Here is a 27,495-nt window from a genome sequence, read left to right on the forward strand (position 1 = left end):
TTACAATAGACGCCGCGGCGCAACAGCAACGCTGTCGTCGTCACAATCAACGCCAGCGACAACACCACCCGCATCATCGCCATCGCAGACGACGACGGCGCAGCAGCAGCAGCAGCAGCAACAACAACAACAGCAACAGCAGCAGCAGCGGCAGCAACTGCAACTGCAACATCAGCAACTGCAGCAGCAGCAGCAGCGGGCTGTTGGGCGCTGTGGGCGTGGCCGGCAGCTGCCCATTGCTCGCCACCCAGCAACTAATCGAGGAGCCGGGCAGCAGCAACAACACTGGCGACGACGACGGCGGCGCAGCAGCAGCAGCAGCAGCAACAACGCAGCAGCAACACTGCAACCTGCAACATCAGCACTCCGGTCGTCGGCGACGCTACGACGGCCTGTCATCGGTAGGCAATGCAACGCGCTGTGCAGCAACGGTAAGTGCAGTGAAAACAATTATGCATATCCTTAAAAATATTGATAATATAAAAAGTGACAGCTGAAAGAACGCAAAGGATATGAAATATGATAGTCACTAGCCAGAACTTTTTATCATAATTATTTGATAGTCATAGGTTGCTCTCTACCTTACCATCAAGTGTAGAAAACATTTATCTTAAAGCACACCTTACATTTGAAGATAACACAGTTGCCTTGAAAACGTTTTCATAATTGTCAATAATTTGTTGGGGAAGTTGGCCCCTCAAGGAGCTGCGAAGATAGCCTGCGACGCGAAACTCAATTATCCCATCTTTACAAGTTACTTCCGAGAATTTCCCACGACCATTACGTGATCTCGTGTCAATCTTGCCAGTCGGAGCCGGAGCCTTCGTATCCGGGGGCCAATGGAAAATGTGAATATGTGAATGTGAAAATCTGTGCCTGCGACTCGGGCCTACGCCTGCCCATTAGCTGTCAGGTTAATGCACCCAAAATGTTAATAAAACACAAACACACACACACACAGTGGAGCTTCGCACATATGAATTTATGATAAGCACACGCAGGGGGCTAAAAAAAAAAATGTAGGGGGGGTGAGGTGGAGGGGGACTTGGGGATGCGAATGGCAATGGACTGGGGAATTGGAATGGGAAACAGGCACTTTAAAGTTGCGACAGCGTGACGTGGGCAAACTTTCAGCGAGAGACGTGCTAATGAATTCCCCAGCACACTCTCTCTGTATTCGTGTATTTGTGTATCTGTGTGTGTGTACTTGTATCAGCATTTGTATCTGTATCTGTGTCCGTGTTGCCGTATCTGCGTGGCTCTGCCAGCGACAGTCGTATAATTTCTAATGCGATGCTTTTATGATCGCCGCACACACACAAACACTCTGGGAAAAAACACCCACGGGTGCTGCCACGCACGTGTGCCAGCCTACTGCTAGGATACATGTGTGTGTGTGTGTCTTGTGGAAATTAAAATGCATAAAAGGATAACAGCAGAGAGACAAACCACAGGCGCGCATCGAAGCCGTTGGCTGTCAGCAACATTGTCATTGTAGGCAAATTTCGCCAGCGACTGCAGCGACAAGCAAAAAAAAGCCGTGAAAAAAACTAGAGAAACAAGGCAGGATTAAACGAAAGCGAAAACGAAAGCAAAAGCCCCTGACAAATTGTACTGCAGGGAAAATTGAGATTTTCGCGCTCATCAACGGCGATGACAACAATGGCCCAAAGTGCACGTGTTGCTGTGTTGCTGTGATGCTGCGAAACGCAGGCCACGTCTGGTTTAATTTTAGCACCGTCTATGGGTCCCTGAGCCAAACCGAATGCCACTGGCTTGAATAAGGGGTGGGTAACTGTAACTGGGGTGAACTGCGAACGTCGAACACCTTGACACTACAAAACGGGGCGTATACGTAATACACACTGCATACTATTAGGCGCTCATAAAAAATGTAACGTTGTCGCATAAAAATAGATGCCAAACTCGAACCCTAAACAACAAAACCCTCCTCTCATCGCATCTCGTCGCCGTTGTTGCGGCTTAGCGAAGAATAAACCATGCATAATGCCCCCAATGTTGTTGTTGTCGCCACCATCAGCATTTGAGTTATAAATTTTTATATGATTTCAGCTCGACTTGTATCATAATTACGTAGCTGTATGCCATTGTGTGTGTGTGTCTGCTTAGGCATCGTAATAAAATGTACAACATTTTATGAGCGCACTTAAAGTTTTGTGTTTTGCTAGTTGCCAGGACGAACTTGAAACTCCTTATCACGCACACTGAGCAAAATGTACTGCATGAATAGGTACTACATAACTCATACAATGTGCTTAGCCATGCTTATGATTGAAATGAGGAGAAACATAGCTTAAATACTTTTATAAACATAGTTGCTGCTGAAAAGAATCGCAGTTCGGCATAGACAACAAATGAACATCAAACGGGGTTAGTTACGAGACATGAATATAAGGAAGTATGTGAAAAAGTGGCCAATTTTCCGATTTATTTTTTTCTGTGGGTGCATCTCCACCAGCTCAAGTGTCTTCCTCTGTGATTGCGACTAACTGGAGGCACGTTTGGGCCAGGAGCCAAGGAAGCAGCGATTATTATTGGCAATCAAGTGGAGTGCCATCTTGCCTTTGGCTAGTTTGATCTCTGATTGCAGTCGGTGCGTCAGTAGAGAGTCGACAAATTGCTCCGATGGGTGGTTTTCTGGCATTCTGGCATTCTGGCTTTCTGGCCCCGGGGGCATCGACAAACTCACAGCTCAGCTCACAAAGCAAGCCGTTCCATAACATAAATGGAAATAAAATCCATGCGGCGGGTAGTCCTCGTAAAAGCCTTTGATAAAAAGCCATGAATTTGGGTTAAATATTTTCACGTTCACTTCACTTCACGTGGCCGTCAGCATTCGAATTACATCCAGCCAAAATCCAATCTACGTTTCAGTCATCCTCGTTCCTGCTACCTATTTTCCCCCACAGTTATGCAATGTACTCGCAACTCGCAACTCGTAACTTGTAATTCATAAGCCAGAAGCACAGCATGTAATATGCCTTCGATAACATTTTGCTCGTGTGACAAATTTTGGTCGCAACCAACCAAAAAAAAAACAAGAGAGAACGCTATAGTCGAGTTCCCCGACTATCTGATACCCGTTACTCAGCTAGTGGAAGGGAGAAGGAGAGTCTTAAACACAGTTTTTGGCGATTTGTAGGCGTTATAGTGGGCGTGGCAGAAAGTTTTTTGGCAAATCGGTAGAAATTTACAAGACTAATACAAAAATGAAAAAATATCAAAACATTTTTCAAAAGTGTGGGCGTAGCAGCTTTGGGCGGTTTGTGGGCGTTATAGTGGGCGTGGCAGAAAGTTTTTTGGCAAATCGATAGAAATTTAGAAGACTAATACAAAAATGAAAAAATATCAAAACATTTTTCAAAAGTGTGGGCGTGGCAGTTTTGGGCGGTTTGTGGGCGTTAGAGTGGGCGTGGCAACATGAATCGACAAACTTGCGCTGCTTCTATGTCTCTGAAGTCTGTATGCTTAATCTCAACTTTCTAGCTTTTGTAGTTCCTGAGATCACAGCGTTCATACGGACGGACAGACAGACGGACAGACGGACAGACGGACAGACGGACAGACGGACAGACGGACAGACGGACATGGTCATATCGACTCGGCTATTGGTCCTGATCAAGAATATATATACTTTATATGGTCGGAAACGCTTCCTTCTGCCTGTTACATACTTTTCAACGAATCTAGTATACCCTTTTACTCTACGAGTAACGGGTATAAAAATAATAAATGGGGAGAAAAGGGGGAAAGAAAAAATCACGAAAAAATGCTGCTGAGGAACAGGAAAAGTTTGCGAGGAGGAAAGGACCTCGGCAAGCAAAAGGACAAAGTGTTAAATGTTGACATGTCATGACATTCCAAGGAGCAGCGGCCAAGCAGATGGGCCTTAGTCCACGGACCAGGACCAGGGGCTAACGAATCTGCCAAAGGACTCGGCAGATAGAGCGATGGGTCCTGGTCAACAAAATCCGAAGCAGAGGGAGAGAGAGGTACAGAGACAGAGACAGAGAGGCAAAGTCGCTCGAACGAGCGGCTTACGTGCTGACAGCTGACAGGCAAACCAATGAACTACGATATGACATGGCCGCCGCTTCAGCCGCTCCGCAGATCCTTTTCCTGGAATAACATCCACTATGTGTGTGTGTGTGTGTTTGTGTGTGTGCGTGTGCTCGCTCTGTTTGTGTTTGTGCGGAACATCAACTAATATTGTCAACGCAACATTCGACTTGTTATCCCTTCCGCTCGCCTGACTTCCTCTTCTTAATTTCGTTTTGAACTCCTCGTCGTCAGCCATTTTGTCTGCCCTCTCTCTCTCTCACTCTCTCTCTCTCTCTCTCTCTCTCTTTTGCCCTCTCTCTCTTTCGCTGGCTCTGTCAGTTATTTGCAGAAATTTATTGAAATTGTTTGTCAAATTCCGTTTACTTGTTTTTCGCATTTTGCCAAAAATTTCCTTTTTTGCCAGCACCAAATGATGACAAGGACAACCAGACTTCCGTCGATGTCCTTTTCTCCTCTCTCCCTCACTCCTCTTTTCTTTATCTTCATCTGCTTCGCTTTTTTCTTAACTGTGTCTGTGTGTGTGTGTGCCTGGCAGTTAATCTAAGAAGTCGAAGTTGCTATAGGGTCGCTCGGTGGCACATCAACTATAAGTTGGTCCTTGCCTCGCGCATCCTGCCGCCATCCAGCCATTATATTTTTTTATAAGTTGGCGCTATAAAATGTTGCGCCATTTCCCATATGCACGCTGCTCTGTTTGTTTTTTGCATGCAATTCTCCCTTTTTTCTCATCGTTTTAAGAGGCGCAAATAAATAGGGCACCAGCATATACTACATATATAAATATATTCAAGAAGCGATCCAAGATTTTATTGATGTTGCTTGAATTTGAATGACATTGTAAAATTATACGCAAATGTATGCAGCCACCCAAAAAAAAAAAAAAAAATGAAAAAGACAAGTACTCCAAGCGACTCGTTCTGCATAAAAGAGAAGCTATGGCTGGAAGGAGGAGAAAATTTCGTGTTCCCAAAAGTTTTATGTGCATATCTATTACAAGTTCGGCGTTATGTATGTGCGCCATATTGGACAACTGTCTTATACAAACAGATGCATGGGTACATACTCGTATTTACCCATACGAGCAGCGTATGTCTATGCATAAACCATAATCAAATTGGCCCAGAAGTGGAAGTTTAGTGGATGCTTCCAAGCCCATTCGATTCATAAGCTCAGCCATGAAAATGTAAATATATGAGTTTTGTCATTTTGGTGACCATAAAAATGATTGACATGAAGTCTTGGCCTTGAGCAAGCATTAAATTAAGTTATTTTATCAAAAATTTCACCTTAATAAACTTAAAGTGTGTGTATTTGTATCAACTATTTTGAGTGTCAACTATTTTACAAATATTTTAGCATTCTTTCCCCTTAAAACAATTGCCACTTTACAGATTTGCCACTTTCTACTCTGCTGTTGCAGGCCAAATTCCGGAACTAGTGTCTTAGATGGTGTCATGCTTTTTTTCTGTCAAACCTTTAAGCCCAATTTCAGGAAATGCTTTCTCCTTTCTCTACAGAAAGTCGCGGGGGTGGGGGGCGGTATGAAAATTGCACGATAACACGGCACCGAGAACACTCGTCTAAATATAGGCTATGGCATAATAGGCTCAAGACGCTTTCATTCAACACTTTTTAGGCAGCAGCATGAAATGGCGCCAGCATGAAAGCCATTTACTCACAAACAGGCAAAAAAGTGGAACTGAAATGAATGGGCCCAAGGAGCAGAGGTGGCAGAGGGGAGCGAGGGGGGAGCAGAAGGAGCCAAAGGACCAAAAGGAGTAATCGAGACACGCACGAAAGACAAAGGCCAAGAGCAGCAGCAGCAGCAGAAAAAAAAGATTGGGGAATAAAAATGAAACGAACCCCTTTTCAAATTTCCAACGGATTTTCTTTCTTTTTTTTTTGCGCCACTGCCGGACAAAAGGTGGCTGCGAGTTTTCATTTAGACGAATATTCCGGGCAGGTGGGTGGTTGGTCGAAAGCCCTGGAAATGCACGAAACAAGTGAAAAAGTATTGTGTGGCAAAAATAAAAATGTCAATTTGCCAAATGTCGGCGAGCGGAAGTTCATGCTCCCAGCTCAGGTAGAAGGATCTCCCAACCCCGGCGAACTTCAAAGTCCGGAGTCCGGAGTGGTGTCAGCGTTACCACAGCAACCACCACCAGCAGGGCAAAGTAATTTCCGAAATATCGTACTCAGCTGCTCACACACACACACACACACAGATACACCCAACGACGTAGAAAAGCCAACCCCCAAAATCCGAAAAAGAAAACCACTTTAATTTCCTCGGTCTCCGTTTATATAAAATATATATCCTTCGCACCAGTCACAGCAATTCGCATTCATGCGGGTTCTCGAAATGATTTCGACACGGATACTTTTGCGTTGGAGAACCCCTGAACTCTTGGACTCCTGAACTGCTGGCCACCGCGATTCCGGCGCTTAAGCCCGCCTGTAGTTTAAAGTGTATTTAATTTAAATGACTTAAGGGGGTAGCAAATTGCTTGCGAAAGGGTTGGCCACGGCCCATCTTGCATGTAATGAGTGGAGCTCGTTTTCGGGGATGGCTTTTTCCACCGCGGCAGTGGCAAAAGTTTTCCCGCTGAAGACCAACAAGTTTGGGTAGCTGTCAAATTGTATGGCAGCCACTGCTACCAGGACCTTACCAAAAACTTTATCAAAAATGGTTAAAGCCCAACTGCCAGTGCCTTGCAGTTGACTGCTATCGACTGCTGGGCAAAAAGGTACATTTTAAGAGCGCAGTATCCAAAGAATGGGCAAGGCCTTTAAATGGGAGCCTTTGCCTTTTGGCCCCTTTGGTCTCAATGGCCAATTTCGCTTTTGGACTGGATGAATTCGGTTCGTTGGCTGGAAGCAGTGCAATTCGCGCGTGCAACGTAATAAACTGTCTTGAATGCCGAAATGCTGAAATGCTGAAATGCGGGAGTGTAAGCGGGTTGTAAGCGAGCGAGGTGGAAAAGCTGGTGGAAAAGCTGGAGGAAAACTGGGAACTGGATAAGGTGGAAAACCGCAGTCAGCCTCACAGTATCGTGCCCCACGGGCGAGAGTTGGAATCTCAGAATCCCTGAATCTCGGCCTGGCTGGCTGCGTTTAAAAACTTACTTCCTTCCGGTTTGTTAGGCGGCAGAAATTGCCGGGTGGGCAATGCCAAATGGCAAGCGGGGGGAGCAAAGGGGGGGCCTGAAATGGAAAACGGAAAATGCCAAATGCAGTGATACAAATGCGATTTTCTGGCAACGGAAAGGCGGAAGAGGTGTGTGCCATACAAATACACACACACACAAAGTGGCAGGCAGAGATTTAAGGCTTTGGCTGCTGACACTTTTTCAAGTTGATGGCGCCTGGCAAACATATACAGACACATACATATACCAAACATTCACGTTACACTCTATTTGGCAGCGTACCCAACTCAAAATGCCGTGGCGGAAATTATTGAACGCACTCACACACATGCGCCGATACGCAGCGCTGGGAAAATCGGGAAAAAAGGAAGGGGAAGGGGAAGGGGCGGCAAGGGATTCGCACACATTAAAAATGCAAAAAGTCAACGACTGCGCAGGAAAAAGCCACTGAAGCTCAGCTGAGCATTATAATGCGAGAAATATATTCATGCGATTACAATAAGAATCGAATAATGCCGCCTTCTTTTGCTTGTCCGTGTGCATATGTGAGTGAGTGAGTGAGTGTGTGTTTGTGCGACAAGCTAACGCCTCTGATTCAGTCGAATTCGGATTCGGATTGAGATTCATATCCGGATACCGACTCAACCAACTCAAACGACTTAGCAGCTGAACCGCACAGGAAAGAAGCCATCAGATAGCTGACTTCACCTGGGGGCATGAAATCAATGCAAGTTGAAACTCAATTGCAGAGATATGATGCGCCCATGATTTATGGTTATTTTCCACTTAATTGAGCCGCTGATCAACGCCGCTTCGTCTCGAGACGCAAGAGTCCGAGCGATAGCCGTATGGAGATATCAGGCCATAAATAACGCGACGGACATAATAGCAAAACGACTCTGCATTACGCATACGCCACGTTGAGCGGCGCAAGTGCCATCGATTTGCTGCCACAATTCGATTGCTCGCCGCTTTTTTCGCCGACTGGCTATAACGAAATATTTATGCGACGTCATTGGGGCATCATTTAAGTCGTTTGTGCGGGAAAATTTGCTGCACTGTGGGAAAAATCTGTTGGTAAAATATGTTGGTAAAATATGTTGGTAAAATATGTTGGTAAAATATGTTGGTAAAATATGTTGGTAAAATATGTTGGTAAAATCTGTATGTATCTGTTGCAATGTTTGCTAAATGGAATTTCATTTTTTCGTGTATAATACAAGTAATAGATCTAGTTTTATGTGTGTGCCTTTTAATATATTCATAACTAGATATACATTTTTCGATGTACATTTCTTTTTTGTTGCCAGCAAGTGCTGCGAAAATCTCTGCCCATCTGTTTTTGGGCTTAGTTCGGGGCTTAATTTGAATTTAATTGAAGCGCCGCTCGAAAGAGCTGTTTTGGAAGGATGGCTTGAAAGGTGGCAGCTGGTGAAAGCTGGAGGGTTGAAAGTTGCAGGTTGGGCGGGAAAGCTGGTTGCGATGGCATTGTAACTGGCACATCCAATTAATGGTGGCCGAAACTAGCGCCGAATGTGTGTCGAGTGCTCGTACAGCGACTGTTAAATAAACTATGGAGTGAGTTGCCAGTGGAGTCGAGACTCTTGTGCTTGGCATTTTGTTTTTTTTTTCGTTCGAGCTTGTTTGCCAGCCGCTTGTTCGGCTTTCGTTTGCTTTAACCAGCTTTTCCTACGTTTTTTTCCCAGCTTTGTGCCGCTTTCTCCTGCCTTTCGTATACACTATATATACATAAAATGGTTTGGAAAAAATGCGTGTGCTTGCCACTTAAGTTTACATTTTCGTTTGCTTGCCCCAATGACTTTTGCCGTTTACAATCATTTTTTCCGCATCCAGCGGCGCGAGTCCCGCTGCCCCATGGAAATGGCGTATTAAATTAATTTTTAGCTTGTTTGAAGTTTCGACCCGGCCAAGAGTTTGGGCAAACACTAAAACCCACAAATAGAACATAAAGTCCTGTAGTTTATGCCATCTGCAGTTATGTGTGTGTGTGTGTGTGGTGGTACGAACATGGCCATTCGGCAAGAGCCAAGTTGCTCATGGCTATTAGCTTTGGTTTTTTAGTGCGTTCGCCTCCAAAAATGAAAAGCCAGCGATGGCAAATAGTAAAATGTCAGCGTAAACCCGTAATTTATGTGCATGTGTGAGCTGCTTGGGTTCTTGCCCCAAACCCCGCTGAAAATGGCCAAAATGGCCAAAATGGCAACCGAAACTGATACCTCATGCCACGGCGCCTTTTGGCCCTTTTATGCCGATTCTATGCCGCTCTGCCACTCAGTTGTTGCCTTTTGATGCCGCTTCGGGTTCGCTTCGCAACCAGGCGTACATCAATCAATTCATTGACTCCGCTCGGAGCATAAAACCCGAAAGTATCCTCCTCGACATTCGAGGCCTTCGCACAGCCGTGGTAATAAAACTTTTCGCCAGCCTAGTCAGCCAACCTGATGTACCCACTGCAGTAGAATTGGCAGTAGTGGCAGTGGCAGTGGCAGTGGCACCTTCCGATCGATATGGGTATAGTTTTATGTGGCCGACTGTGGCTGTAATTCATGTGCTGCCATCAAAGTAATCCCCCTGGCATAATATCAGTCAAGGGCAGTGTGAGAAACGACAGGCAAAGCCAATAAAACTAACTGAAAGGGGGAATTTTTTGAGGGCAAGAGGAGCAAAAGTTTTCGCCACACAAACTTTTTCACACAGCCACGATAATTATTGCAGGGCATATATTTTTATTCCGGCAACTTGATCGAATTTATTTATACTTTTGAGTGTTCACTGAAGCGTTGCTTCTGTTCTGTATAATTCTCCTTTTTTCTCTCTGCTTTTACGAACCCCAGAATGTCGATGAAAAAACTATTAATCACAGAGAGGCAGAGAGATACGAGTTTCTGTGGGCTGTAACTCAAGCAAAAGGCTTATTTCACAGACCCAGTTAGCGATTCAGGACATATTCACGCCACACTTGTTAGCCAGAAAAGGGGCAGAAAGAGCAGGGGAAGTGGGGCCAAAGGGGCTGGGGCCACGTTTTTGTTGTGTAAACAACAGAAACGAACGTTCGCATAAATTTTTCCTTTCGGGGCCCCATAAAAATTTATATAATTGAGCCGCGGCAGGCGCCTAACTGAAAAACGGGCCTCCAAAAAAATAAAAAAAGAAGAAAACTGAAAGAAGGAAAACGATGCCGGGACACGCGAAAAGGAGGAGCCTGCCTCAAAAGAAAACTCAGTTCATCTTGGGGCAATGGAAAGTCTGGGCTGCTGGTGCTGAGGAGTGGAGGATGGGAACTAAGTGAAAGGAAGGAAAGTTGAAGGCAAATCAAAAACTCGGCGATAAGCACGAGTTCAGCCAACAGTCACGCTGATTGGTATTTTCTATCCTTTCTCCAGCTTGGCTTCATCATCGCAGCTCCCTTTTTTTTTATATATATATTTCCTTTCGGGGTAAACCATAAAATATTTCACATTTTCACTGGGCACGAAACCGTCAGAAATTTGTGCTATGCGCGGCAAATATGCTAGAAAGTATAAAATTTGTAGCATACTTTATGGGGCAACATATTATCCCCAGTTTTGCCCAAATGTGCGTATGTATGTGTGTGTGTGTGTTTTTTGGGGTTCAAACAAAAACTAAATCCTCGAAGAGCCCACCTGAAGCAAAAGAGCGCGGTAAACACGCAATTAAGCTCGAAAATGTCTCAAGGATTAGGCATTTCGTCTGTCGCTGTTTGCTGTCATCGGGAAACCGACACCCGAAGAATCCAGGACCTCAGATCCTGTGACAACCATTGGCAACAGCTGTCGCCCGCTTATTATGTTTATTATAAATAATTTTGCAGCTGCTCACCGCCATTATTATATTGCATCTGCTTTTGAGTTGAAACATCCATGGGTGCAGATAGAGAAAAACTGTGTTCTCTTGTGATCTGTAATGTATGAAAGGGCTTTCGACTATCAACAAAATTATAAACAATATTTTACAAAGTAGCAGCATAAGAAGGCGAGCATTTTAATTGGTATCCTTGTTAATACTTGTTAAATTAATACCTGTTAAATGAATACTTGTTGAATAATTACTTGTTGAATTAATACTTATTAAATTTATTCTCGTTAAATGAATATTTTTGATAAAATCATGGTGAATCATACAAAATTTTTTTTTAATATGTCTGATTGTATGCTCAGTACTATGAAAGTTGTGGGAGTCCTTGCTGCAGCCAGGTGAGAGGGAATCAGGGGATGGATTTCGGATGGGAAAGGTAATGGCCCAGGAAACCTCTGAGCCCCGAATGTGAATGCGTATGTGTAGTTGCCGCAGCCAGGCAGTAAATAAATACTTGAGCAATGACATGTCAACGTTAATAAATGATTAACTTGTCATTTGAAGCAGCAGCAGTGTGGAGTGAACGAGGGGGTGGTGGGGGTGGTGTCGAGAGTCATGGGTGGTGCGGTTTTTGGGGTGGTGCGGCCTTGATAGTGGAAGGTACATATGTGGGTAATCTCGATGGTGTTTGAGAGTTTGAGAGCAGTTTGCTTGTGTGCTGAACGTTGTCTATGCCTGATGTCTTAGATTTCGTTTATGTGCGTACTTAAGTTGTCAGTTTGCATATTAGATACGAGTATCTGCAAATAGCTGCCCCGCATTCCCCCCCTTCCCCCTTTCCACCGTCACAAGTGCCGGACCCAATCGCAATCAAAGTTATGTCACATGCGAGTCCAAAGTCTTTGGCTCTTGAAGGAAATAAAGTTTTCCCCTCAATCTTTCCGCTTCGCTCCGATTCAATTCGGTTTCGACTGCCGGGTCACATAAATCTTCTAAGCTGGCCTGTGAGCAAAAACGAAAGCAGACATGATATTTATGATGTTGGACCAACTAGCAGCAGAGGAAAAACCAGCAGCAAGGAAGTACATAATCATAACGAATCAAATGTCCTTCGAAAGGATAAGGACTGGGGCAAGATAAGCCAACCAGGAGAGGACGAGAAATGAGGAATGGCGGAAGCCCAGCACGGCAATTGTATCTCCACAGATCAGACCGGCATTTCCAGCATATTTTCCGGCTTCGTAGCTAATTAATTTCCATGAAAGCGAAATTTAAATGCGTATTTTCACTGCAATCACAAAGGCTACAACGACCATTTGCCATTCGCCATTTGCCATTCGGGGGTGGCATATTTATGGCGCTATTTAATGGCCACAAAACCCCAAACGCAGTTCGTCTGCCACAGAAGCCCCCTCCCCTCCCCACCCCACACTTCGCACTAATTTTAATGTAACAAAAAAAATAATGAAATACACAAACAAAGGCGAATACCTTCTGGTTCTGGTTGTGCCATTAATTAATGCCACGATTATTATCTGGCTAGTGGAGTAATGACATTGCCACTGCACGTGCCACATGTCGGTTCGTTCACCCGACCAGGTAAACTTTCATAATTAGTTTTACTACCTGCTGCCCGTTGGCCCTTCCCTTCCCTTCTCTTCCCTTTCCATCGCAGGACGAAGGACCAAGGACCACATGCATAAATCTACCGCACCTGCCCACGAACAAATCACGCTATGATGGCGCAAATGAATGGATGAATGAATGGATGAATGACTGGCTGTAGTAGTTGCTGCGAGCCAATTATTTACACTGGCCAACACAACTTCCGCTTGCAATTCGAACACTCACCAAAATAAAGGAAGCTCCTTTGAATATTTTACAATTGCTTTATTACTTCAGATAATAATAAGGTTTATTGGTTTCTAAGCACTGAAAACATGATTTAAGGGAACTTGTTTTTAGTAAGCCAAGATCTTTTATTTATTGCCTGATTATCTTCCCCTCCTAAACCCATTTTTGAATCCACTCTGTGCTGGTCAGTGTGCCAGTTCTAGCTGGCACAAAGAATTACGAGTCCGAAGTTAGTCAGGGCTGCCATGTTCTTGCAAATTTATAAGCGCCCCACATCCTGTTTTCCTTTTGGCCGCGCATTTTACGACTGAGCTGGGTATACTACTGCCACATCCTGGGGAATCCTGTGAGTGGATGCCGTGGCTCCAGGACTCGGGTGTTAGATTGATGATGCAGGTGAATTACGCGGCCCTCAAGTGATGTATGTGTGTGGGGCCAAGTCAGCTGGCTCCCTGGCTTTTAATTGAAAACCGAAATGACTTTTGGCCCAGAAAATGTGGGCGTGGCTGTGTCTCGTAGATTTTATGCTAATCCATGCAGCTCAGCAGCTCAGAAGCTCAGCAGCTGAGTGGCGCAAAGTCCGGCGCAGAGTTACCCAAGTCATTGAAATTCTGCATAAAATTAAGCGGCTCCATCTACCCTCGAATATGTCAAAGCAAAATAAACAGTCTCTCTTTCTTTTCCACGACTGATAATTATGCGCTGCCAGTCAAAAAGAAGTCCGTTCCAGGTGTTTGTATCTCGGCTCAGAGTTTTTATCAGTTGCTGCAGCGACCAGCGGCCACTGCATTGTTGTAAAATTCAATTAAGATCACTAGAACGTTATTATTTTTATGATAATTAGACAGCCCAGCGAGTGGAGCCAGTGCAGCAACGTTTTTTGGGCCACAAAGTGTGTTGCAAGTATATATGCGCTTAAGCGCAAGCCAAAACTTTGGCCAACAAAGCCGCAACTTTGGCCAAGTCGAGATGAATTGAGTGACCCACTTAATTGACTTTAAGGCCAAAATCAATTTATGCAGCCAAACAAAAAGGCAGCTTAGTGCCAGTGAGACTGTGATTGGCATCTGGCACTCGGATCGATTGCGTATACGCAATGTGCAAGTTAATCAGGCCAAAAAGCTTTTTGCTCAGGCCAAGCTTAAGTTTCGATTTGAGGCGACGGTTTTGGAATTGGGAGTGAAAAACTTGCAGCTGAGTTAGAAATTCGTAATTTCATAATTCGTGGGTTCATTTTTTGTGTTCTCTCTACTATTTTATTATTTTATCTCTGCCTTTGGGTTAAGAAAACTTTCGGCTTTCAAGCGAAAAACTATCCAACTTTGCTTAATTAATTATTTAAATTACCCGAGATGTGCTAAATAGCGAATGATTTATCTGGATGCAAGCATCGCGCTGCTAGAATGTATCTGATGCATTTTTAATTATTATTCTTTGTGCTTTTTTACGCTTTTTTTTATGGCCGCGTTTTCTATTTTCGGAATGAAATTATTTTTCGCTCTAACTTTGGTGCAGTCGAATGAAATATTTTGATTTGCCGCTGCCTGTGGCAAAAGTTCGTTAAAATATTCATAATTACTTGGCGTGTGATGCGGCGCCACTTCAGCCCACCACCACCCACTCTGCCCCACTGCCACGCCCCCAAGCCTCCCACTTTACCGCCCACTTGGCTGGCCGAGGAAAAACTTGGCGAAGAAAACAGAAATTGTGCTACTTAATGAGCGGCGATGGAAACTTTGGCCAAAACTTTCGCTGGGGGGCGTTTCACCACGGGGCACATTTAAAATAATTACGAATTTATTTAAGCTGCTTTATGGCGAAAATATAATTTACAATAGATGTCGAAGCGAAACTTTTTTCGCTTAACCCTTGAGCGCCGTTTTTTTTTGTTTTTGGCAAATGGAATTTATGCTTATGTCATAGATGGACAAATTTGCACAGTGCTGTGTCGTAAAAGAATATTAGTATTCGCTGGCTCTTTGCGGCTCGTGTTGTTTTCTATTTTACATTTTTAATGGCTGCCAGGGCCATTTCATTGCCACATTTGCCAGTCGGGCGATATCTATATAGTATATATAATATTTACATTTATATATACATATATACAGTGTGAGTCTGTGGACATGTTTATGAATACACTCGTAGTACGCACGCATGTACGAGTATATTTGGACACACAAAGACGCAATTATCTCGGGCATCCCTACATGTTACTACTGTCCCCGGGATATGTGCTCTATGTACATATATGTATGTATATACGAGTATATACACTTTGTACTCCAGTACCCCCCCCAAAAAAAAAAGAAAGCAAAACATGTGTAAAGCGCACACAAAGGACAAGTTTCGCTTTCGCCAAGTCCATTTGCAAATTCTGTGCTGAAAGCGGGTTAAAGTAACACAAAAGCCCCGGAAAAGCCCAAACTCACCGGTTTTTCCGCATTTCCAGCACCCATCAACGTTTGCAACTCTCGGCCTGTGCACATTTTTGTGTATTTGTGCGTAAAAGCCTTATAAATAAGTTATACACGTGGCTGGAAATGGGATCAGAAGGAAACTGGCCCAGGAATTGTATTGTCATCCGAATGGGAGGCGTGTTTAAATCCATATTTCAGCTATAATTTCACAGGGCTTAACTCTTTAGGCCAGCTGAAAGTTCCTGAACTTCCGCAAGTTGCGCATTCTGGCCGTAAATTTGATTGCTTCTAGCGAGTAGATGAGCACTTCAAAGTCATCGTGCTAACAACATTCAGAAGCCGCATTTTTATTATTTGTTGCTCTGCCATTATGGCCAAGTGTGAAATGGCTAAAATCAAGGGGAAAAAGCGCTCGCTATAAAAGCAAAAGTCATGCGGTTAAGCAGCAAACTTCTTCTAGTCCCGATCTCATTTATTATTTACAGTATTTTCCCTTACACATGAGTTCTATTGGGTTTTTTTTTGCTGTTGGCTGGGTAAAGTCGAGCTATTTGGTGTGAGTGGAATTCCTGCTTTGCATGGAAATTGAAAATTACTCGTTGGGTGACAGTCGAAATGTTGTTATTGAGCAAAAGAAAAAAATGCCGGCGTAATTTAATGCAATTTATACAGAAGTGTGCAATTAGCAATCGGCCCTTGCCATATTGATTTGCAATTAAGTGCAGCGAAACGCGGCGAAAAAACAGCCATAGGAATATTTCTTTTATGCGGTTGCCTTTTTCCCTGCAATCCAACTTAATGATGCGCGAACTATTAAGCGCATTAAGAGCGATTTTTGCCCTTTATTTCCTTTTTGCCGACCACCCACACACACACCCTTAACCCTTGTGCACCAAAAAGTAGAACAAAAAAGAGGAAGAGCTGGAACATTTATTACCTTTGACACGAGCCATTAAATAATTTAACGCGCCGCGCGGTAGATGAAAAACTGGTGGCAAGGTGAGTTGATGACACCTGGCACACGTGAGTGTTAACCGGAAATTAAATTAATATTTTTTTTTTCCTAACTACTTATAAAGCTTTTAGCCCGGCTTTGTACAGTGATGGTTTGTTGGAGTTTTTGGGGGCGTAATCGAATTGAACTCTCAGACGGATTGGATTAAATTACGCTAGAGCGAAGCGGCTGAAATTGAAATTTAATTTAAAATACATCAAGCGGGCATTAGAGGCGGCCGTCTGCTGGCAGATGGCTAAATGAACTTGGCCAAGACAAACAGAGCAGACAAGACTGAGCAGCAAAATAGGGAATAAGCAAAAAGCCAAATGGCAAATGCCAAATGGCAACAGAACGACTGAAGGGAAACGCACTCACACACACATGCTGGCAAATGGGTGAGCTGGAAAAGCGGCAGAGAAAAGCTGGAAAACAGAGCGGGCGAAGTTGACATATGACATTTAATTTAGTGTCTTTGGTATGTTGCCCTTGCCTGGCACAATGCCAAAAGCATTTGCTCGCATTCATTAATTTTCATTTTCGCAATGGTAACCAAAAAAAAACAAACTCTCAAGTCCAACGAACCCCGCATACCCTTACGACCACACGCTCATTATCCTTTTGGCTGGTGAGTGGAAAATGGAAAATGGAAAATTTCCCACACCCCTGAACCCATTCGCCATTCGCCATTCGCCCGTTTTTCGACAAGGAATTTATGTCTAAGCTGCCGAAAAGAAAAACGCCAAAAAATGCCACTGTTTGAGTTGAGTGGCGCTTTTTTGTGCGCTGCTGCCACCGTCGACGTCATTATGTCGAGCTGGAACTTTTCTTTTTTCTTTTATTTTTTTTGCACTTTTTTCTCTGTATTTGCCTTCTTGTTTTCGCCCATCTACTCGGCGAGTGCAGTCGCTGGCTAATAAAATATTTTATGCTGGGCTTATCTGCCATATCAAAAGCATGAGTTTTGCAGCTGCGACAACACAAAAAGCCGGGACAACGCATTATTAACAGCCCAGGCCCGCAGCCAAAAGCCCACAGCCCACAACAGCCACGCCCCCTTGGCACCTCACCTCACCGCACCATACCGCACCGCATCCACCCATCAAAGGTTGCCACCCACCAGCACCACCCACTAAAACATAAACACAAACCAAGCGCCGAAAGTATAACAAAAAATTCCCAAAAGCACAGACACACTCACACCCGCATTAGAATTTATGAGAGAAAGCAACAGTGCAAAGTGGCTACACTGGGAGAAAAGCTACCAAGCAATAATTAAATGTGTAATTTATATATAAGCTTCATTTCATCAATACTTTTTAAATCAAGTTTTACGGCTGCTTTCAATGCTTAGTATTTATATTACTAGGCTATTAAATTATTTCCAATATTATGTTTTTTTTTTCTCAGTGCAAATGCGGTTTAGATGGAGAGTTTCTGCTAATTTGGTGCCGGGTTTTTAGTCAAGTGCAGCTCGGCCAAACATTTTGATGCCCTGATAGTAGAACCACATGCGGTGCCGCATGCGGAAAGTGGAAACTTTCCACCTGCTTTTTCTGTGACAGAAGCTCGTGTTTTCCAGCTCGTGACAGCTTCCAGCTGCTGTGCACTCCCTTTTTGCCACGCCCCCACATCCCGCACACGCCCCCGCCCACGGCGAGTTTTCATTTCCTCAAACGTCATGTCCATGTGCTTGGGTCAGAACAGAAAATTTCAATTAAATCCCGAATGATAAGCGGACTTTAAGGCTATCAAACTTCAGCTCGCATTGTTCGAGTTCCTTGGGCATCAGAACCTTTTGTGCGGAGATTATGTGCGATGTTCGGGATAATGTGCAGTACACTTGTACTGATAATCTCCCAAGAGCATCGCAATAGTTGTCTGCTTCTGTTTTCCGGATATTTTCAGGGGCTTTTTGTGTCGCAAAGTTTCAGTGTGCAGCCTTTGTGGACTTGACTTTGCAGCTTGAAGCTTGAAGCTTCGAATGCAACTTAATTATTTACATGAGTGCGACATTTATTAAGCATTTGCTAATTGAAATTTTCATTTGTTTGCTTGCAGGTGAGTTGATTAACAAATGCGACTGATGGCTTGCAGATAATCGCAGATAAGTGATTGAGAATTTATTGTTGAATTATACTTGAAATGGTAGCTAAATCACCTTAAGCACTTACAATTATCCTTCCGCTCTTCACAACTACAAAGTTAACTTGCGAGTTAAATATATAAATATATAAGTCGCATGAAGATGTAGCTCTTCTTTCTGTCAGCAGGTTATGACTTTTAAACAGCCCACCCATATTTATTTATATATATTTCAACCACTACCTTTGGCAAAAAAGAAAACCATACAGTGCTCGGTAAAAATCGCGTAAGGATGCTGGAAAAGCCAGTGGCATTGCATCATTTTATCCATCAATTTTATGGCTTTCACAATTTTCTTTTTGCGCTACAAAATAGCAATTGTATTAAACGCGCTCGTTTCTGAGGGAATGGTAGTGATTTAAGGGGCATCGGTAGTAAGGGGGCCATTGGAGCAGACATTGTAGCTGCCATATAGACACATCAAGTAATTGAATGCACTTGCGACACGCGGCAGGAGACAAAGGGCGGCACACACACACATATACATATATATATCTGGTTGAGGGGGCGTGGCATTTGGGGGAGTCTCAGCTGGATGTCGTTGCTTTGATTTCGAGCTCGTTCAATGCTATTAGCGCAAGTAAACTAGAGGCGATGGTGCGAGGCAGATAAGGCCAGCCATGGATGAGTGGAAATGAGTGGAGGAGTGGATTTGAGGGCACAACATTGTAGTAGTTCCTCAATTGATGATTCCGATTATTGGCTCTTTTACTTTATTATAAGCTAAAGCGAAAAAATAAGGTATGCCAATCCAATTAGCAGCCTTGCAGTGCATCTGCATTGCGTAGATGTTGTGCGTTATCAATTTGGTAAATCAGTTTCAAAGCACATACATCATTTCTGATCTGATTCCTGAAACTGAAACTGAAACTGAGAGCGAACTCATGCCACAGAGCTGTTGAGGAAACCATTTTATCAAAATTAGCACAAATTCCAGCATTAATTGGAGCGCATTCAGCTGACGGAACAGTCAGGAGCCGCTCGTATCCTCGTATCCTCGAATGCGGCCATCTCCTGGGCTCCTCGGTTCGTCGGCTATTTGCTCAAGTGCTCTGCCAATGCGATGGTGTGTATAAATGTGTGTGTATACATGAGGATGTATGGTTATATGGGTGGCTGGATGAGCGTGTGAGTGAGAGTTCTGTGTCAATAGTTGGCACACATACACCCGATTGTTCATGGGAGCAGGGTGACTGAGAGAGGGGATGGATGGATAGTCATCGTCTACTTTGCATAGAATTGAAATTTGAAATTGGAAATTGAAAATCGCTTTGCCAACTGTGCCGTCGAGGAGGAGATGAGCAGATGAGTAGATGAGCAGTGGAGGAGTGGAGGAGTCTGTCTGGCTGATTGACAATGCATTGGATTTGCATTAAATAATCGAACTACGCGCTTCTGTTGCTTTTTAGCCATTAAGTTGAGCAAATATGCGGAGAACTGAGTCGGCTAAGTGCTGCGGAATCACATCGTTTCGTTTTTAGACCGACTCTGCTGCGATTTCGGCAATTTATCAAATTGCCTTTGCCAAAAAGTTGTGCAATAATTTAGTTTCCAAGCTGATGGAATTGCGGGTATTTCTCGTTTTCAATTGGGAGTTTCGTGGATGTTGGCGTAATCGCTTTTGTGGCTGGTTATGCACCCGTTATGTGTGCTACTTTCTTTATTTTCTGCCCCCCATTTTTCACAATTTGGGCCAGATTTTGCAGAGAAATTGAATTTGTTGCATTCTACATAGACGAACTTCAAATGAACATGTTGGTTTGCTAACCTTGCGTTTAAGTGGGCTATGCATTCCAATGTTTTCCATCATAACTCTGTTCCACCATGTCGCATTTGTACGTGCGTGTGTGTGGTTGTGTATGTGTGTGTGACTTTCTACCCTGGCACGCCCACAGCCACGCCCAATGCCGCCCCCTTTGGCCAGGGCTCAGTTGCAGCTGCAGTTGCAAATTCAGTTGCATTTGCAGCAGAAAACTCAATCCAATTCGAGTGGCTGCAGTTTATGCTGTTTGAGTTTTGGTTTGCTTGGTTTTCGTTTTCGTTTTCATTTTCATTTTCATTTCTGCATTCAGCTCGCAGCTATGCATATATAGCATGGGCATAGTATTTGAATAATTCATGCGTGGCAATGCATAAGTCAGACCGAATGGAACTCCTCTCAAGCCATCAAGCCAGCAATACACCAAGCTGCCAAGCTACCAATCCACCCGCAGCTGAGTCCACATCCACATCCACATCCAGATTGCAGTTGTTGTGGGTGTTTCAAGCTGTCCATTTTATTCAGGGTCTAAGGACCCCCGGTATCTGGTCCAAAGTATCTGGTATCCAACCGAGTAGAAAGCGACCTATACAGCGACCACCACCATGGCTGCTGCTAAGTCCACAAAGCTCTCACTTCGGTGAACTTGGCTGGGGGATATGGCCAATTTGAGGCCCGGGGTGAAACTATGACAATGATGGCCAAAATCGAAATCGATCTGCTGCCTAATTGGCAGTGCACTGTATCGCAGGATATCGATGCGCCGTGTCAGTTAAATGCTAATGAATTTTTAATGCATTTCACTTTTTCGCCCTTCGTGGCGAATGGAAATGCATTTAAAATGCAACGCAAGGACACAAGGTATGTCCGTGCTGGCAGTATAATAATTATCCGATTGTGTTTGTGTGCGTGTTTGGATTAATTAGCTGTCATTTATTCATTTATCGATTGCATCGCTCATTTCCTACCTGCGAATTGCTATGGAACTGCGAGAGAGCGATGGTCAAACATTAATCAAGCGCCAAACTTCGTGTTCCGCTATTGGGGGTAATTAAATAACAATGAAGTGGGAGCGGAAACATCTGTTTTACAATATCAATTTTGCAAATAATGAGCGCCAAACAAAACCCATCCATCAATCAATCAATTGTGCATTCACAAACTCCGCACATAATTAGTCAAAGCACCAAAATGTTCAAAATGTGCGAATAAATCTGTTATATATACGAACATTTCCACCACGAACCTAACCTTTATTTATTGTATTTCATTTATATACATTTCTGGATATGTTTATGTATATACTTGTAGCCAAGAAATAGGCATCATTTTGTAGCGGACATCTGTTGTCCAACTTTCAAATGCTGTCTGGCCCTTCTTATAGATAAATTTGCAATCGCCTTCGGTCGCCTGTCAGACGGTTTGATTTAAATTTATGACTATGGTTTGTCCAAAGCATGTGGCGCAACAAAAAATAAGTAAAACAGTCTAGGGAAGGGAAGTGATTCGACGCGGAATATCCTTCAAAAGTAAATTATATTCAGTTAGCACAAACATAGATTGCTCAGTTTCTACAATCAAACTCGTCGTTTACATTTGAAAAAATTTAAAAATAAAATAATAAATAAAAGCCTAATATCATACAACTTAAAATTTAAATTTCATTTTCATTAATGATTGATTTCTTAAGATAAATGTACTCTGTATTCTGCCTTAACAACACTTCGTAATCCTTTCGAGCCAAAGGAAACTTCCTTTTGAGTTTGTAGTAAAGGGTATGTGAATGTGCTATCCTGGGACAGGGACGTAGGTTTTTCTCGTCCACCGATGGAATCGCAATCTTATGGCCAGCAGTCCAAGATGAATTATGACGCTGCAGTTGGTACGTGAAAGTGAGTGTGTGTCTTTAAAATAGATACAAAATCAGAGTCAGTGGAAAAGGTTATATGAAATTAATTTTGAAGCGCTGTTTAAACTTCGTCGATGTGGAGTTTTTATGAATTGCCCGCCATTTTGTAGGCCATCCGGTGGGCGGCGGCCATCTTGAGGTTGGCTGCCATTCGCTAAGTGTGTCAACTTCCGGTGCAGTGTAAGTGTCCTGCAGCAGCAGCAACAGCAGCAGCGATAATCAATAAAAACGACGGCAGGCGGCGTGCACTTTTTACCACAGTTTATGTTAAACTATTAACAGGATACTGGCTTCCGTAATGAACCAGCTGCCGCCGTAGTCCGTTGTCCTGAGTCCTGAGTCCTTATTCCATAGTCGGTCGTAGTTCTCAGCGCCATGGCACAAAAAGCGGGTCGCAGAAAATAAAGAAGCCGAGTAAAACAGCTGCATTGTTCACTCACACACACACAGAAGTAGAGCTTTGCTGGAGAAAAGCGACACAGATGGCGGGGAAAAGTGGGAAAGTGTGAAAGAGAGACATTGGTGCAATGTCCTGGGCCAGTGTGGTGGAAAATCGACACTCAATATTAGCACCGTTTATGAGCTATGAATGAGATACGACTACCAGCTACCAAGTGCAGCAGACGCGTCAGCCAGCTGACCCAATTCGATGCACTTAATGCACAACCAGTTTACTTTGTCGAGTTTAGTTACTTTAATACTAAAACACCGGTAACAGCAACCATTGCGTTTCCGCTTCCGGTCGAGACAAAAAACGGGGTAGGCATTAATCATGCTCAACAATGAATCCGCTGCCACGGCCACTTCGCTACATTAATTAACTCATAAATCTTGTGTGCATATCGAATGACAGAAATTGGCAATGGGCTCTACACAACCCCACTCCTCTCGTACATATACAGCCAATTATTTCTGCCCAAATCACTCGAAATAGGTGAACGAGGAGCCCAGGACTCGGACTCGGACTCGTTTGATTAATGTAGCCGCTCCTCTGAAATATTGACAGGCCCTGGCAGCTGTCGGCATTGTTTTTCCTACTCTGCTCTCCACGAACATCTCTCCATCTATCTATCTATCAAAATGGGTGAAAGTCATTCCAACAGCCGGCTGTGCTTTGTTTCCTCCAAGTGCTGAAAATCGAACTCTGGGACTATCAATTTGCTTCTGACACTGCCTGAAAGATGATGAGAGTTGTCGAAATTTATGAAAGTTAACTGGGCTCAGATTGCTATTCGATATTAAAGAGCTGTTGGCGGAAACTCATTTAAATGCTTCATTTCTAATATACCGTATACTAAAATAGCGCTGAAAGTTGTACCTCAGCTACAGACAAAGACTATAACAAATTGATAATAATAATCAATTATAGCTCATTGCATTCACATTTAATATGTGCATTATTAATTTATTCTAGAATTTAAAAAGGCATTTATGTTTGTGTTAATATTATAGGAATTTATTTATTAATTAATATATTTGTTAATGAATATTATATGAAAGAGAATTGATACCACACAGATGTCGTAGAATTTTCAGCGTATTTTTTCTCTGTGCATCGCTTAGCCCATTTGCCTGAATTAGATGGTTGTTTTGGTGGCGAGGGCGAGGTTTCCCCAATTTGTCAGATATTCCTGCAGATATTGCTGCTGCCGGCTCTAAAATGTCGTGTGTCTTGATTTTATGGCGTGTCGAGTTGCCAGTTGCCAGTTGCGGGTGCCATCTTCATTGCCATCACCATCGCCCTTGCCATCAGCACTTGCAGTTTGTGCATTATTTGTATGCATTAAAGATAAACACGTGGCACTGTGTGTCGTGTCTTGCAGGTGGGTAGGTGCACATTAAATTCTCGCTACGATCCACCCCAAAATCTGGGGGATACATTACCATACCCATTCCCATTCCCGCTCCAATTCGGATTCCCCTTCGTCGCCGGCGGGCGGTTGGTGCGGTAAATGCGACATCAAATGGGATGGCTGGCGGGGGCGGGGGCGTTGGCTTGCGGCTTGCCATTGTTAGGCAGCCAACTAGTGGGCGTGGCACGTGGTATATAGAGTACTTATCATGATGATTATAATCAGAGAGCAGCCAGCAGAAGAGCAGAAAGCGGGCCACTTGGCGCTTGTAATGTTGTTTGTTGTTGCTGCCGGCACTTTACGACGGCTTGCTGCACATCAAAGGCGCCGCGTAATGAGCAGCGCACGCTTACCGCCACTACGCTTCCTCCTCCCTCCTCCCTCCACCCTCCTCCCTTCTCCCACCCACTGGAAACTACCCATGCCTCGACACACACCCATTCCCTTGGCCAAAGCATTCCCATCCGCCGGCATGTCCTGTCGTCTGCCAGCGCAAATTGACTTTGTCTGTGTGTTTTTGACACCTGCGGCAATTCGTTACCCAGCCCCAAACCACCCACGCTTTTCGCATCAAAGATAATTTAAAGCGAACGCGAAACTAGTTCACGGGTAGCTGCCCCTCAGCGAAAAGGAGGCGGTAGAGGAGTTGGATGAGGTGGTGGCAACCTACATACATATTTGCTAGTTTCGAGGCGTGGCAGGAGCCCAGCCCCAAACCCCGGCGTCTATTTGCTTTTTGGCATGCTGTTTCATAGCCGCAAGTCCCAACATTCTTCAGTTGTTAGCTGCTCCACCAGCAGCAGCAGCAGCAGCTAAAGCAGCAAAACCACCAGCAGCAGCAGCTAAAGCAGCAGCAGCAGTTTCAGTTTCTCTGGCGGCCCCAGAAAGTATGCCACAAATTTTAGCTGCGTGCATGAAACTATTCCTCGAGAGATCCTGCGATGCGGGGAATGGAGGCAAATCACCCTTTGCCGGAATTACCTAGAGCAGCCATGGAAGCCATGTTTGCAGTTTTGACAGCCTCAACTGCTGCAGGAACTACCCATGTAACTGGATTGTTAATATGGTATCCCAAGTAAACTCAGATGAGTACTGGTACATATCACATTCTAATGGTCATAAGATTGATTGACAAAGGGCAGAAACTAATGAAAATATGTATTTAGGATATCTGCCTATAGTGTTTTGAGCTTATCAGCCTCGTGTGACTGATTTTTGAGAAGATAGTGATAATCTTGGACTTCAGCTTTCGGTATGCCTTAATAGCCTCCCCAGTAAGCTTGTCATCTCGAAATAGCTTAGCATAATTGTCCATCTGAAATTGGCATTATGCAGAGTATATCTCGTCTGAGGATTAGCATTAACCGTCACATTTCAGTTCCTGCCTGGGGCACTTCATGTTTTCGTAATTCGTTTATTAAATTAACACCTTGGGCTATTTATGCATACATCTTGTTGTGATCCTGAAGTCGGAAATTTTGATGTACCCACAAGTCTAACGCAAAGGAATCTTCACGACTCGCTGCTCTTTTGCTCTTTCTTATGCAAATGTCATTGCATAAACATAATTAACTCGGGCCAGTCAACAGGGCGTATGAAACTTTTTGATGACCAAATAAAAGCGCTTCAAGAGCTTTCGCCTGAGCCAAACTTATCCGCCCAAGTTTGGCCATAAAGTACGGGAAAAAAAATTACGGTTTAAAAATCCTGCACCTGTGTCCCTGGCCAATTGCCGTGTCCTTCTGGAGAAATATGTATAGTTTCGCAAGTTGGAGGCAAAGTGAATTCAACAGTTTGGCACTTATGCGTCACAGCGGGAACTGCTGTTTATTGATAAGCAGATGGGATAATGCAAGTGCTACACACACACAATGGCTCTCAAAGTGGAGTCAACGGGCCATGAGTGAGATGCATTTCGAGCACAATCCATATCCATATCCCATTGTGTCTCCATCTCCGCCATCCAGCTGAGCTGTCACTTCTGCCGATTGTCCTGCTCCCCCGAGCTCCCTGCTCCTGGTAAGTCCTGGTAAATGTTGCTGAAATAGTTGCCATTGTTGCCCCTGTCAGTCCGGCGTTTAAAGCTCAATTGGTTTAAGTGCGAGCATTTGAGTTCCCCTCACTGCTTACTACTGCTAGCTGGTTACTCCTGCATGAGTTGCGAATTCACGCTGCAACAACTCGCAGTTGCAGTAGCCGTCGCAGTACAGGCAGCAATTTGTGTGGCTTTGAGCCAAATTAACCGACTGACTGATGAAGCTTGCACTCGAGTTGGACACATCATCTGTTAAGTAATTGGCAGAATAAGTTAGCTTGAGTAGTCTGCAGGATTTGCATCTATTAAGGGATAGCATTTGATTTTATTATTGCCTGACAATCAGGCAGATGCATCATCATCAAACAACTCATCTTTCTGAAGTAGTTTGTAAATTGCCAACTTGAATTCTTGCCGAATAAATATTAATCAAAAGGCAGTTCATGTAATATTTTATCAAATTAGTGGAAAACTTAATAAAATCTGGTGTTGACTGAAGTATTTTAAGTAGCTAATGGGTTTTCCAATAAAATTAAGAGACGTGGCAAATGCCGCAGTAACCCTGCAACACTAGCGCCGCTGCCGTTGATGTTGCAGCTTCCGGTGCACGTCGCCAGGTGCAGCAACAGCCATTCACCTGGGATGGGGGCAGCAACCCTTTTGCATAGCACTCAGGGCAAGTTACGACTCCCATTCGGTATTCCATCTCAGCACCCCGCATCCTGTGAATCCTGCGAATCCTGTGCATCCGCCCGCCTCGCCTAAATAGTCAGCTGAGTGCAGAAGGCAATAAATGCTTATATTTTATTTAAAGCGCTGATGGTGAAAGCAAGTGCATTTCATGCTTCACCCACACACACACACATGCGCTCTTCAACACACATACACACTCACGCTCTGTTTGAGCAAAATTAGCTTTGTCTAGGTGCGTGTGTGTTGCGCGTGTGAGTGCTGGTAGCACTTGAAATTAAATATTGCGCATACGCCGCATTGTACGGTTTTAGTTCCACCATTTGTGTGCGGTTCTCGCACATTTGCACATCATTTGCGCTGCTCAAGTGACTGTGCAATGGTACATAGTTGGTAAGCCTCTTTGGACCCAATGCTCAGATGTTTGAGCTCATTTGCAACCCTTTGCTTTGCCCGCCCAAACACATGAGACTACATCAATGTTATTTATGCAAAAATAATTTTCAAATGTTTTGCATATTTCCAAAGGTTTTCGGGCCGCATATTCATAGCCACCATTGGCTAGAGGAAGCCGCAAAAGCGCGCTCTCGTGCCATCAACCTCGATTTGCCCTTTTCCATTCACGAATCAAGAATCTAATAAAACTTTGCCCAGCTACCTGGCATACATCTGCTTATTTGCTTATCATATGCAAATTTTCATGTTTCAAGTTGAAGTTCTCGTTTCTCAGAAAAACGAAAAAACTCAACAAAAAAAGCAAAAACACACAG

General features: G+C 43.9%; 1 protein-coding gene across 1 annotated transcript in view; it reads left to right on the top strand.

The window, feature by feature from the left end:
• The first annotated feature begins 304 nt into the window (after positions 1–304).
• LOC120451264 (acetylcholine receptor subunit alpha-like 1) overlaps positions 305–27,495 on the top strand; it is a 52,398-nt gene continuing 25,207 nt past the window's right edge. The window contains exon 1 of the mRNA XM_039634793.1: positions 305–431. The gene's annotated coding sequence lies outside the window, so the exon portion shown is untranslated. The remainder of the gene's footprint in view (positions 432–27,495) is intronic.

Source organism: Drosophila santomea, chromosome 3R (genome assembly GCF_016746245.2).
Source record: "Drosophila santomea strain STO CAGO 1482 chromosome 3R, Prin_Dsan_1.1, whole genome shotgun sequence".
In the NCBI taxonomy this organism is placed as follows: domain Eukaryota; kingdom Metazoa; phylum Arthropoda; class Insecta; order Diptera; family Drosophilidae; genus Drosophila; species Drosophila santomea.